The sequence below is a fragment of the Equus caballus genome, chromosome 12, assembly GCF_041296265.1.
Source record: "Equus caballus isolate H_3958 breed thoroughbred chromosome 12, TB-T2T, whole genome shotgun sequence".
Classification (NCBI taxonomy): Eukaryota; Metazoa; Chordata; class Mammalia; order Perissodactyla; family Equidae; genus Equus; species Equus caballus.
This window is the reverse complement of record NC_091695.1, coordinates 10,340,318-10,351,440: the sequence shown is the minus strand read 5'-3', so window position 1 is coordinate 10,351,440 and position 11,123 is coordinate 10,340,318. Positions and strand designations below refer to the sequence as shown.

Here is an 11,123-nt window from a genome sequence, read left to right as displayed (position 1 = left end):
CCCTGATGAGGTTTCCGCATGCTTCTGATGCAAGATGCCGTTTTCTGATGCCCGACTCCCGTGGGCAAAGGCCTTTCCCAAACAATAATGCTCTGAGGTAGGACGGGCGCCACAGCCACCCATTTTACAGGTGCACAAACTGAGGCTGTGGGAGGTTGTGACTCCACTGGGAGGCAAGAGCAGGTGCAAAGCTCTTTAGGTGACTTCCCCAATGCCTGGCATGGCACCTTCCCCATGAGCAGACCCTTAATTCTTTTTGTCAAATCACTAAAGGAACAAAGCACATATTTTCCGTTTCTTTCCTTAGTTTTGGGATTTCTGAAATGGTCACCTCAAAGACTGGCTATTTGAGTCATAGAGCGCTGTACAGGTTGTCCAAACCCGTCGTTGTACAGATGAAGAAACCAAGGCTCAGAGAGGGCCAGTGACTTGCCCACCATCACACAGCTGGTCAGAGGCAGTGCAGGCAGCAGACTCCTCGTTCAGTGCTCAGGGTGACTTGATGGATCTCAAAGGCTCCCATATAGGGAACAGCAACGCTGGGCTAAGAGAGATGCACTTGGCAAATAGCCCCTTGGGGTGGGCAGGGGGCTGGCGGAGGGAGATGATCCCTTCTCAGAGGCCACTGGGCCAAAAGGAGAAGGAGGCAGGGCCTGGGACCCCGCGAGCTGCTCCACAGCTCCCGGGGCAGGAAAAGGAAGGCCTCCGGGGGCCTCACCAAGGACCTCGCAGGGGCTCAGAGCCCAAAGGAGCCGGGAGCCAGAAAGCAGCCCCCCAGTTCATTCCCGCAAAGGGGAAAACCCAGGGGCCCTGCCTTGCGGAGCTTGTGGTCTCATGGGGGGAGACAGACATGCCACACGGACCCCTCATCACTGTAAAACCGCAGGGGTGCGGGCCCAGCGAGGACAGGGGCCATTTCTCCAGCGCCCAGCCTGCCTGCTCACCCTGTCCCTCCCGTCTGTCCTGTCCAGCCGGCTGTGCCTTCTCTTCTCTGTCTTCTCTTGTGTCCACTCCCTGCCGCCCCGCAGCTCCCCGCCGCCAACGCCATGGCACTCTCTCTGTCTCTCCATCTCCCTGGGTTTCTGCCTCCTCCTGTGCACTCCGGTCTTGATCTCTGAGCATCCTCCCCTCTCCCGCTTTCTCTCTCCCGCCCTCCCAGCGTGTCGATCCCTCTTTCTCGTTCACTGTCTACACTCTCTGCTTGACGCCCCTTCCCCCTTCCTCTCTGATCGGAGCCAGAGCCTTTGTCCCCCGCGCCCCCTCCTCTGGAGGGCCCCTCCCCGTGGCCCGCTGGGCTGTGAAAACACCGGGGCCTCATAACCTGAAGGGCAGGATTGATGAGAAAATAAATTCCTGATTAGTGTTTTAATTTTAAGGATCTTTAGAGGGGACTAAACAGAAGGGAGCCTGGTGGACAAAGTCTGCATTATTAAAACCATAAATCCTCGGTGGAAGTGTGGGGAAAGGGCCGAAGAGCAGCGGCGAGCAGACAGGGCCTCCTGCGGGATGGGGGATGGGGGACGGAGGGCGGGAGGAGGGCGAGGCCGAGGGCGTGGGCTGTGCCCTCCCTCCCCCGCCGGAAGAGGCTTCGCTGGGGTGGGGGGCTCAGACCCCCCGAAAGCAAGCCCTCCTGCCTCCCGGTAATCCGTCCCGCCTGCCCCCAGGGGGCTGCAGCTTAGACCCAGTCTCCCCCTATAAACTGGGGCCCTTCGGAGGGCAGAGCCAGGATCTGCCGTGGGCAGTCTGACCCCATCCCCGGCCCGTGACCTCTGTGCTCTGCCTCTCCGCTGGTCAAGGCCTCCCCGCCCAGGACCTGCCAGTCTCCTTCCGCGGCCCAGCCAAACACTGGGGGCAGGTCAGCATTGCCAGTGTCACCCTCCCGACCTGGGCTGGGCTCCGGGCGCCCTGCAGCACATTGCCGGCTGAGGGTGCCAACGGACCTGCATCCGTCTCCAGGCTGCCCGAGGCCCAGGCACCAGGCCTGTTTTCGTAAGGGAGGCTGAGTGTGGAGGCCACTGGGGCACGGGCCAGTGCCACCCTCTCAGGTTCAAAGGCCCGGGGTCCCCGCTGCTCTCATTTCAGAGCTTCCTCTCGTTTAGCTTTATTAGAAATTGTCTTTGGAGCCCGGCTTCTTTCTCGGAGCCCCAGGGTGGGTCAGAGGCAGGCGGGAAGAATTTGGCTGCTTGGGGTGGACCGGGCCTGGCTGGCTGTCGGCCCAGCTGTCCTGCTTCCTTGGGAATCTGTCCACATCCTGCTCAGCCCAGGTCCAGGACGGGGCAGACTATGACGTGCGTGGTGGTACTTCAGTCCAAACCTGTGGTGAGCTGGTGTGGCGAGAATTTGGTTAACGCACCGTGTGGGTTCTAATTCTGATTGTGCTGCTTTCATGCTGGGTGATCTTGGGAAGGTTACTTACCCTTTCTGTGCCGCGCTGTCCTCGTCTGTAAAGTGGGGATACAAATACTGAGAGGGCTGTTGCGAGGTTTCCCCCCAAACCTCAGCCTGGCGGCCAGGCCTGGGGTGGTGCCACTGCCCGCCCGCGGGGTGCCCCAGGCTGGGCCCCATCCTCTCAGCAGCCACTTCCTGTGGGACACTGGCTGGAACGCCCTGCTGTTTGGTCTCACTTAAACATGGTCCTGGTCACCACTGTCTCTAGCATCCAAGCCACAGCCTCCTGACTGTGCCCTGCCCAGGCCCTTGTCCTGCCCTCGGTCACCCACCGGGAAGAAGTCACCCACTCCTGTGCCACCACGACCAGCATAATGCGACCCTGGGCTGGTTTACATACTGTAGCTCATTCCATGTCCCTCCAGAGCTGCCCGGATGGCCCCGTATGCAAAAGAGGAAACTGAGGCTCCAGAAGCATGAGTGGCTTGCTCCGGGCCACACAGTTCATGTAAGGCGTGGGGGGATGTGAACTTCCGTCTGCCTGCAAACGGCTGGATTCTGACGGGTGGGGGCGGGGAGAGGGAGCACCTGAGGGGAGACACCATGAGGGGGTGCCGGTGGATGATGAGGGACCAGCCTGGCCCCAGGGCAGGAAGAGCAAGGGACGGAGGAGGGCGGGCCGGCGGAGGTGCCTCTCTCTGTGACGCTGGCGGCTTGACGGGGTTGTGAGCCCTTCTGGAAAAAGAGACGGTGAGGGAAGGAGCCCTGGAGAGGAAGCCCAGACGGATGGGTGGAGCGGACCATCCCGCCCCTGCCAGGCTCTCTGGGTGGTGGCAGTGCAGAGAGAATCCCGCCGTTTTGGTAAGTGGCCCTTGGCCCGCAGACCCAATATGCTGCTCCTGACGGTGCCACAAAGAGCAAAGGGCACTGATGGAGGAGTCAAGACAGACCTTGGCTCAAATCCCTAGACCATCGCTTTCTGTGTGACCTTAGGTAAGTGACTTAACCTCTCTGTGCCTCAGTTTCCTCAGCTGTCAAATGGGAGCAGGAGCACCGACCTTGCAGGGCTGACTGAGGATCGGATGAAAGTCAGGCTGCCAGCACAGCTCTGCGCGTGTCCTGAGGCTCCTCAGCGGCGGCTGTTTTCATGGTGTGTCCTGACCGCCCTTGGAGCTCCGTGTGTTGGGCAGCCCCTGCCCGTCTGCATCCCATCGTCTGGTCGTCTGTGAAAAGACAGAGGGGGGACGACGAGCTGGTCCCAACCGTCCTTCCAGCCGGGATGGGCGACTTGAGGCTGGGCCAGCCTCCCCCTGGAGCCACAGGAGTGTGGCAGGGAGCCGCCTCGGGGCAGAAGGGTTTCCCCTGCAGTGGCCTGTTCCCGGGGCAGGCAGAGTAAACTGGAGCGACCGGAAGAAGACGCTCTGGGGCAAAGGGACTGGCCGAAGGGAGGTCACACTCGCCTCCAAGCAGGAAGGACGCTGAGGCAGCCAGGCCCAGCTGCTCCGGCCCCAGCCAGCGGCAAGTGTCCTGGGACGACTGTGCGGGTAGAACCAAGCAGGGAACTGTGTCAGCCTGTCTGGAACCCCAGGCCTGGGTAGACGCGTTTCACAAATAGCCAGGGACCTCCCAGCTGAGGCCGTGGAGCCAGGACACAGCCCACGTTCCCCTGCTTTGAAATCTGAGGGCCTGGACGCGAACCCTCAGGAACAGTTTACCAGAGCCGCGCGGGCTCTGTCGCTCTGCTGGGCTGACATCTTTCATCTGCCGGCTCTGGCGCTGTGTGACCTTACGCAGTTTCCTTGACCTATCTGAGCCTCAGTTTCGGTGTCTGTAAAATGGCAATAATAAGAGTGCCTACTCCGCAGAGGGGTGTGACACGCGTAGAAGAGTGGCTGGCATGTGGCAAGGGCTTAGTCAACCTGAGCTACGGGGTCTCGGCCGCTCCTCCCCACGCCTCTGAAGTGGTGGTTGTTGCCTCTGGTTCAGATGGGAAACCGGGGCCAGAGAAGGGAGTGACTGCCTCGGGGACACGGGGCTTGAAAGTGGCCAGCGGGAGTGGGCCCCGGGCTGGCTGACTCCCAGATCTGAGACCACCCCCTCCATCTTACCCCTGGGACGGGTCCCCGCGGCTCTGAGCAGGGGTGGGCCGGGGAGGGGTTTGTTTCCCCCAAAACTGTCAGTGGGGCTGACACAGGTCGTTGGCTCCCTGGGGCTGCCCTGGGCTTAGGACCTCTGCTCAGCCCCCTCTTCCCCTTTTTAAGTTATAACTTTTCCCATCTCCTGAGCCCCGTCACACGTTAACAGCCGTGCAGGCGTGTGGCCCACGTCGTCTCATTTACGCTCCACCACGGCCCTGCGGGTAGGTGCTGTTTCCCCCACTTCACAGCTGAGAAAACAGAGAGGTTAGTCCTTTGCCCCAAACCACACAGCTGGTGAGAGTGAGCGGGGCTGAGACTGGGGACCCCTGCACCCTGCTTTCCACCAGCTGAAGCACTGGAGGCTGATGCCCACCCGTCAGGCGCTGCTCTGAGCCTCAGTTTCTCCATCTGTAAGATGGGAGTGGTGAGGACATTCCCTGTGCGTCCCCCAGGATTTGTGCGAGGATTAACTTGGTTAAGGTACTCAGGAGCCCCTGGGACGGTGTCTGACTCAGAGTGAGGTTTCCGTAAGTACAAACGACTTGTTTTCAGCTCCCCTGGTGAGCACAGAACATGAGGCCGCGTGACTGATGGCTTTGGGGACCCCGAATCTCTTTTCTTAGGACTTCTCCGCCGTGCCTGGGAGGCTGAGCGGGGTGCACCTACTTAGCGCTTATTCAAGGAACGTTCATGGGGTCTTGATGGGTCCAGACGCTTACAAACGGTAGTCCGTTTAACCCCCCTCTGAGATAAGTAGGGATTGTTCTAATTGTCCGCTATTTACAGATGAGTAAACTGAGGCACAGAGAGGTTAAGAAACCTGCCCGAGGTCAAGCAGGATTTGAACCCGGTCTTCAAAGTCTGTGGTCCAGCCTCTGGCAGCTCTTCTCCCACCAGCACGCAAGAACCTGAGGGGAGAGGAGCCGCCTTCCTTTGCCATCGTCCCCGCTGTTCGCCGCGCAATTAACGATGATTATCTTGTCTCCTGGGAATGAAATCGAGGCAGCGTGACCGTGAGGCCGGCTACACCGATCTGACAACTTCTCCCGGGAGATAAGGGCTCTCGGCTGACACCAGGGTGGTGATCTCAAACTACGGCACAGGAGGGAGCGTCTGGGAGCAGGAGAAAAGCTGTCGGCTTCAGTTTGCTGATGTCTCCAACCATCTGCCTTATTGTCTATATGTCAGACATGTAAATCAGGGTCTTCCTGGAGAAGGGGGCCAGGCCTGGTCGTCGTGGGTCCCCGGCGTGGTCTGTGGTCAGGGCGGCCTCAGCAAAGACCTACTGAGCGAGCCTCATGAGTGGGAGGCGATTCCCAGACTCACTCCCCAGGAAGGACAGGCCTTGGGGTCGTGTGGTCCCACATCCGTCTCTTTAAAGAGGAGGGAATCCAGGTTTACGGAGGGGAAGTGACTTATGCAAGGTCACACACAAATCGATGGGGATCGGGACTTCAGGCTCCCTGGTCACTCCTCATGACCTTAACGTGGACAGGACGCGTCACCTTGGCCTGGCCTGGCCCCCAGAGTAACGAGGAGAGGGGGTGGGGATGGCTCAAGGGAACCCTTCCAGCTCCTGGGACTGTCCCCTCTGTAGGGACAAGAGCATCCTGTGTCTTATTCTTTGCTGGGTCCCTAGGACTCAGCATGGAGCCTGGGACATAGTAGTTGTTCATTAAATGCCTTCAGGATGATTGACTGACTGACTGATGGACCTGGTGTGCAGTAAAGTGGGTGAGCCGAGTCCTGCACGCTGCAAGGACAGCAGACTCCTGACAAAGTCTCACAGTGGGGAGGGACAGACTATTCGGAAGGCATGGCATCCTCTGGGAGGCTCCCATCCTTCCAGAAGACCCGCTCCCAAGGGAAATGCTCCTGGGTTCCCAAGCGCCAGTTGGAGGGGGGCTCCTGTGGGGGAGGGTGTGCGTGTGTGTGTCCAGGGGACAGAGCTGCTGGACTGCCCCAGGCCCCAGCAGGGCACCCGACTGCCAGCAGTTCAACCTGCACTTTCCCAGGCTGCCTCCACCCCACTGCGGCCCCGTCACTCAGGCCACGAGGCCTGGCCGTCCTTCACCAAGTGACAGCAAGAACCCCATCTTCACACTGCTCGCCGCGGTTTCCTTGCGGGCGCCGGCCGGGCCCTGTGCTCCTGGGCCCCTCGGCGCTCTCCCGGGGGCGCAAGGCGAAGGCCAGCTCTCTCTCCTGATAGGAACCCCTCTGACCCAGCCCCTGCCCAGGGTGGATTCTGAATGAGCAGCAGGCTGCAGACAGTGCTGCCCACCACGCTGAACCTGGAATGTCCCACGCCACCCGGAATCACATCACAGTAGTTACAGCAGCTGCCGCCTCTTATCGGGAGCAGACGGGGGCAGTGAGCCCATGTCAGATGCTGGAGCGGGGGCCCAGAGTCCTGCAGCACCCTGCCCAAGGTCACACAGCCCGAGGGACAGAGCAGGGGCTGAACGCAGCTCCGTCAGGCGCCAGCGCTTCTGCTCCAGACCGTTCTGCCTGGGACGTGGCCCTGGGGGCGGGGAGCCCAGAACCCGCCCAGACTCAGGATGACGCAGCCAGCTCTCCATCCTGAGGGGGAGCGGATGCTTTGTCTAAGGCTGGACCAGGGCTGCCTGGGACACTCGATTCAGTGTGCGCCTCGTCTTCTCGGTGCTGGAAGCTTCTTAGTGGTGGAGAGACCCCTGAGGTCTGCACAGCACTGCACCCAGGGCAACTCCCCCGAGCCTCCCCCACGGCTGGGCCGGCCCACTGGTTCCCATCCTCATGGGTCTCGCTGCTTGACTGGCTCAGCGTGGGCTACCTGGTGGATGGAAAACTGGAGCCAGGAGACCTGGTTCTGGTCTCAGCTCTGCCACGTTCTAGCTCTGGAACCTGGGGGAGTTCTCCCTGAGGAGCCCCCTTTTCCTCGCAGAGATGTCGTGAGTATCAACAGAGGCTTGGGGCCCCCTCCATTTGTACGGCCCCTTAGAGCTGACTGAGGGCGTCCTCTCCATCCACCCCCCTCCCACAGGGCCGTGGCAGCGGAGGACCGTGGAGAGCCTGAAACTCCTGGCCTCCTCTTGAGCTCCAGGTCTGCGCATCAGTCAGCGATTGCTGTAATAATGCTGCGGAACAAGCCGTCCCCACCCCCAGCCTTACAGCCACAAACATTTATTTCACATTCGGGGCCTGCAGGTCGACCCCAGTTCTCCTGAGCCAGGATGGGTTCAGCTGGGAGTCCTGTCTCAGACTGCAGCTTGGGCCCATGCCACCCCACAGAAGGTCATTCTACGACCCCGGGGAAAGGGAGTGGCCTCTGGGGAGCGTCTTCTCTGGGACCACCGGAGTGCCCCGGAGCAGGTCAAGCCACGTCAGCACGTTTCAGGCCTCTGCTCTGCCCTGGGTGCTAATATTTTCTGCTCAAAGCAAGTCACAGGGCCAAGGCCATCGTCAGTAAGCGGGGAGCGGACCCCGCACGGGGGGAGGGGAACGGGATGGACTCTGGCTGAGTAACGATCCAGCCTGTCGTGGCTGGAAGACCCCCCACTTGAATTTACAAGTGAGGAGAGGCCCATTTTGGCCACTGCTGACTCGGGGCCCTCTTTCGCCTCCCAGGTTCAAGTGCAGAATGAAGAGACGGCCGGGCCGGGGAAGGGGGCTGCAGAGGGGTCCAAATCTGGGATGCTGCTTTCACTGTGCCACCCTGTGCGAGCCCTTGTCCTCGTGGCACCTCCGTTCTCCACCTGCCCGTTCTCCAAGGCCCCTTTAGCAGCCCTGCCAGCCCCCTGTCCTTCCTCCCTGCCCTCCCGCCACTCGGCTGGCATCTGCAGAGCACGGAACGACAAGGCCCCACTCCGCACCCGACTGGCTGGCATTTCGGCTCACAGACACCTCTCCCCGAGAAGCAGCTCTCATTTCCACCCCGTGAGAAACGGTCGTCTCGCACCCAGGCGGCCCCCGCCCAACGTGGGGCAGCCAGCTGCTTCCACGGTGGGGACCGAGGTGGGTAGGAATCCGGATCAGAACCAGCTACAGGCACGTGGATGCCACCTGGGCGTGGAGTCTGGGGGGTAAGAGCTGCCGGATGGGGTCGGGCGATGCCGAGAGAGCACTGGCTGGCTCGGGCCGTCTTTGAGGCCATGAGTAACACCCGCTCTCTAGACTTCAGTTTCCTCTTCTGTGAAATGAGGGGAGGGTCCAGGAGGCCCCTTCTAGCTCTCAAGTCCCGTGGCTCAAAATGGACCCACCTTCGTTCAAAGATGGATTTTCGTAGCTCCCACGTAAGAATCAAATTCCCGTCTTTCCTTCCTCTTCTCTGAGCCTAGACGTATGCGATGGGACCCTGTCTCCCTCCCTACCGCCCGCTGCAGGCGTGCTCTCTCTGCAGGTGGCTGGGTACTGGTGGCAGGACACAGGCCACAGGCGGGGCGGGTGTGGTCCTGATGCGCAGAAATGCGAAAGGCGCTGCTCGTAAACCAGCACCCTGGGGGGTTGGCTCCGGAGGTCTCAGCCAACCAGGTCCCCCGGGATGGAACAGGCTTTTCAAAAAGAAGGTCACTTCGTTCCCAGTCTGAGTCTCCACGTGCCTTCATAGGCCCTCGGAACACAAAGCCAGGCTGCTGGATGCCGGCTGGAGAAGCCCCAGGAGGCAGGGGCGTGACGCAGAGTTATCTGCTGGGGGAGATCCCCCGCCGGGGACAGAGAGCGCTGTGTCCAGAGACCGCGGTTCACAGACCTCCCCCGCTTTGACGAATGAGACGGAGTCAGCCAGTAACAGTTTCCAGCCGGGATGTGAGAAAGCAAGGCTCTGGCCCCGTGTGGCCTCAGCCACCTCGTTGGCTCCTCAGCCTCTGGGGACTCGGAAATGTCAGCTACCCCTGGGCTTGGTCCCTGAGCGTCATCTCTGCACGCTCCCTGAGGAGCTCATCCACCCTGCTGACGTCAGGGTCCAGCATTATCAGCCCATCCCTGCTCCTCTCTCCTGAGCCCCGGCCCTGTAGACAGTCCCACAGAAAAGTTGGAGGGCTGTCACCACCCCGGGTCTGAAGGGAGCAGCCAGATCGGCAGAGAACGCTACAGAGGGAGCCTGCGGGGGCCGTGGCCGTCAGTAAGGGGACAGAGCCCGCCCGAGGCAGGCAGATGGTGGGGGACAGGATCCCTGCTCACTCTCCTCCTTCCCTCTGCTCCCCTGCCCCAGTGATGGAACCCAGCCAGATGCTAATAGACAAGGACCAGGGAGCCCGCGGATGCTGCCCGCACAGTCAGCCTCCTGGGACCCAGAGCAGGGGCGCAGAGGGCGGGCTGTGGTCTGCAGGGGCAAAGGGAAGACGCTCAGCTCAGGGATGCTGAGCAAGGAAGTCCTCACGATCTGTTAAGGTCACAGCTGCCTCTGTCCCCTTTGGGCCTCCTCGGCCTGAGGGCATTGGGACCTGGGAGGGGCCAGGGCCTGGAATTCAGACGGACCAGGATCTGGATCTGAACTCCACCCCTCCCTGGCTGTGTGACCTTGAGCAAGTCACTTACCCTCCTGGGCCTCAGTTTTTTCACTGTAAAATGGGCACCAGAGCACCTCACTCAGCCCTGGTGAGGGGTGAATGAGAAAACGTACAGAAAGTGCTGGAAACGTAGCAAGTGCCGGTAAACCAGTCTCGTTTTATTCAGATCTGTCTCTTCTTTATCTGTTGGCTGGACGTGCAGAACCCGCAGTCTCAGCCCCCTAGTTTGCCCTCCACAGTGCCCCCAGAAGGCTCCCCCAAGACCCCGGCCAGATGATGTCAGAGCCTTCCTCTAAAGCCATCAATGGCTCCCCGGTGCCCAGAGAGCAAAGTCCAAGTGCTTTAGTGTGACCGCTGAAGGCAACTAGCATCCACTCTTAACCCCCGAGCAGACCCTGCCAGTCCCTCCCTTGGTCCCTTGCCCAAGTGGCATCGATCTACTGTCCCCGCTGTCCCCAAATAGCCTTTAGGTCTCCAGGCCTTTGCCCATGCCGTCCTCTCCATCAGACGTCCCTTCTGCTGCTCTCCCACCAGTAGGACTCAGTGCCCCATCCTCCCAAAAGCTGCCCCTCGTCGCGCCCAAACACACTGCCCACAGCTCGTTTCTCACGCTTCCACGTGGCACTTACTCCATCTTGCCCACTGGCAGAAGCAGTGTGGACGTCTGTCCCTCAGCAGGCTTGGGACACCTGGAAGGCAGGTCAAGGCACCATGTCTGGCTCTCTGCAGCTCCTAAGCCAGGGCGGGCCATGGGCGAGGGCCGACTGTGCGCCAAGGGGCCCCTCCGCGGCTGCGCGCATCCTTTGGAGGAAGCTCACAAGGTGTGGGCGTCGTCATCCTTTTGCACTACTAGGGAAACTGAGGCAGAGCCCTTTGCCTTGGGCCCCTTGGAGAGGAAGTGGAGGATCAGGCGCTGAAATCTGTGCTTTCCTGACTCCCTATGGGATTGGAGAAATATCTGAATAATGGACCAATGAATGAATGAAAAGAAGATACTGATTGCAGCATGCCAGGGGAGTTATAAGCAGGAAACACTTGGGTTCAAGGTCAATACTTATGACCTTGGGGCAGTTGCTTCTCTTCTCTGAGCAGAAAGCAGGCGCTCAGGGAA

The 11,123-nt window shown here is 60.6% G+C and overlaps 1 long non-coding RNA gene across 1 annotated transcript; it reads right to left on the bottom strand.

Annotated features, from left to right (window-relative positions):
• Positions 1–1,350: 1,350 nt before the first annotated feature.
• LOC138916391 (uncharacterized) lies at positions 1,351–8,963 on the bottom strand. The gene is made up of 3 exons (XR_011423631.1): positions 8,765–8,963; positions 2,417–3,611; positions 1,351–2,324 (listed from the first exon to the last, which is right to left on the bottom strand). It is a non-coding gene; the product is annotated as an uncharacterized lncRNA (long non-coding RNA).
• Positions 8,964–11,123: the final 2,160 nt, after the last annotated feature.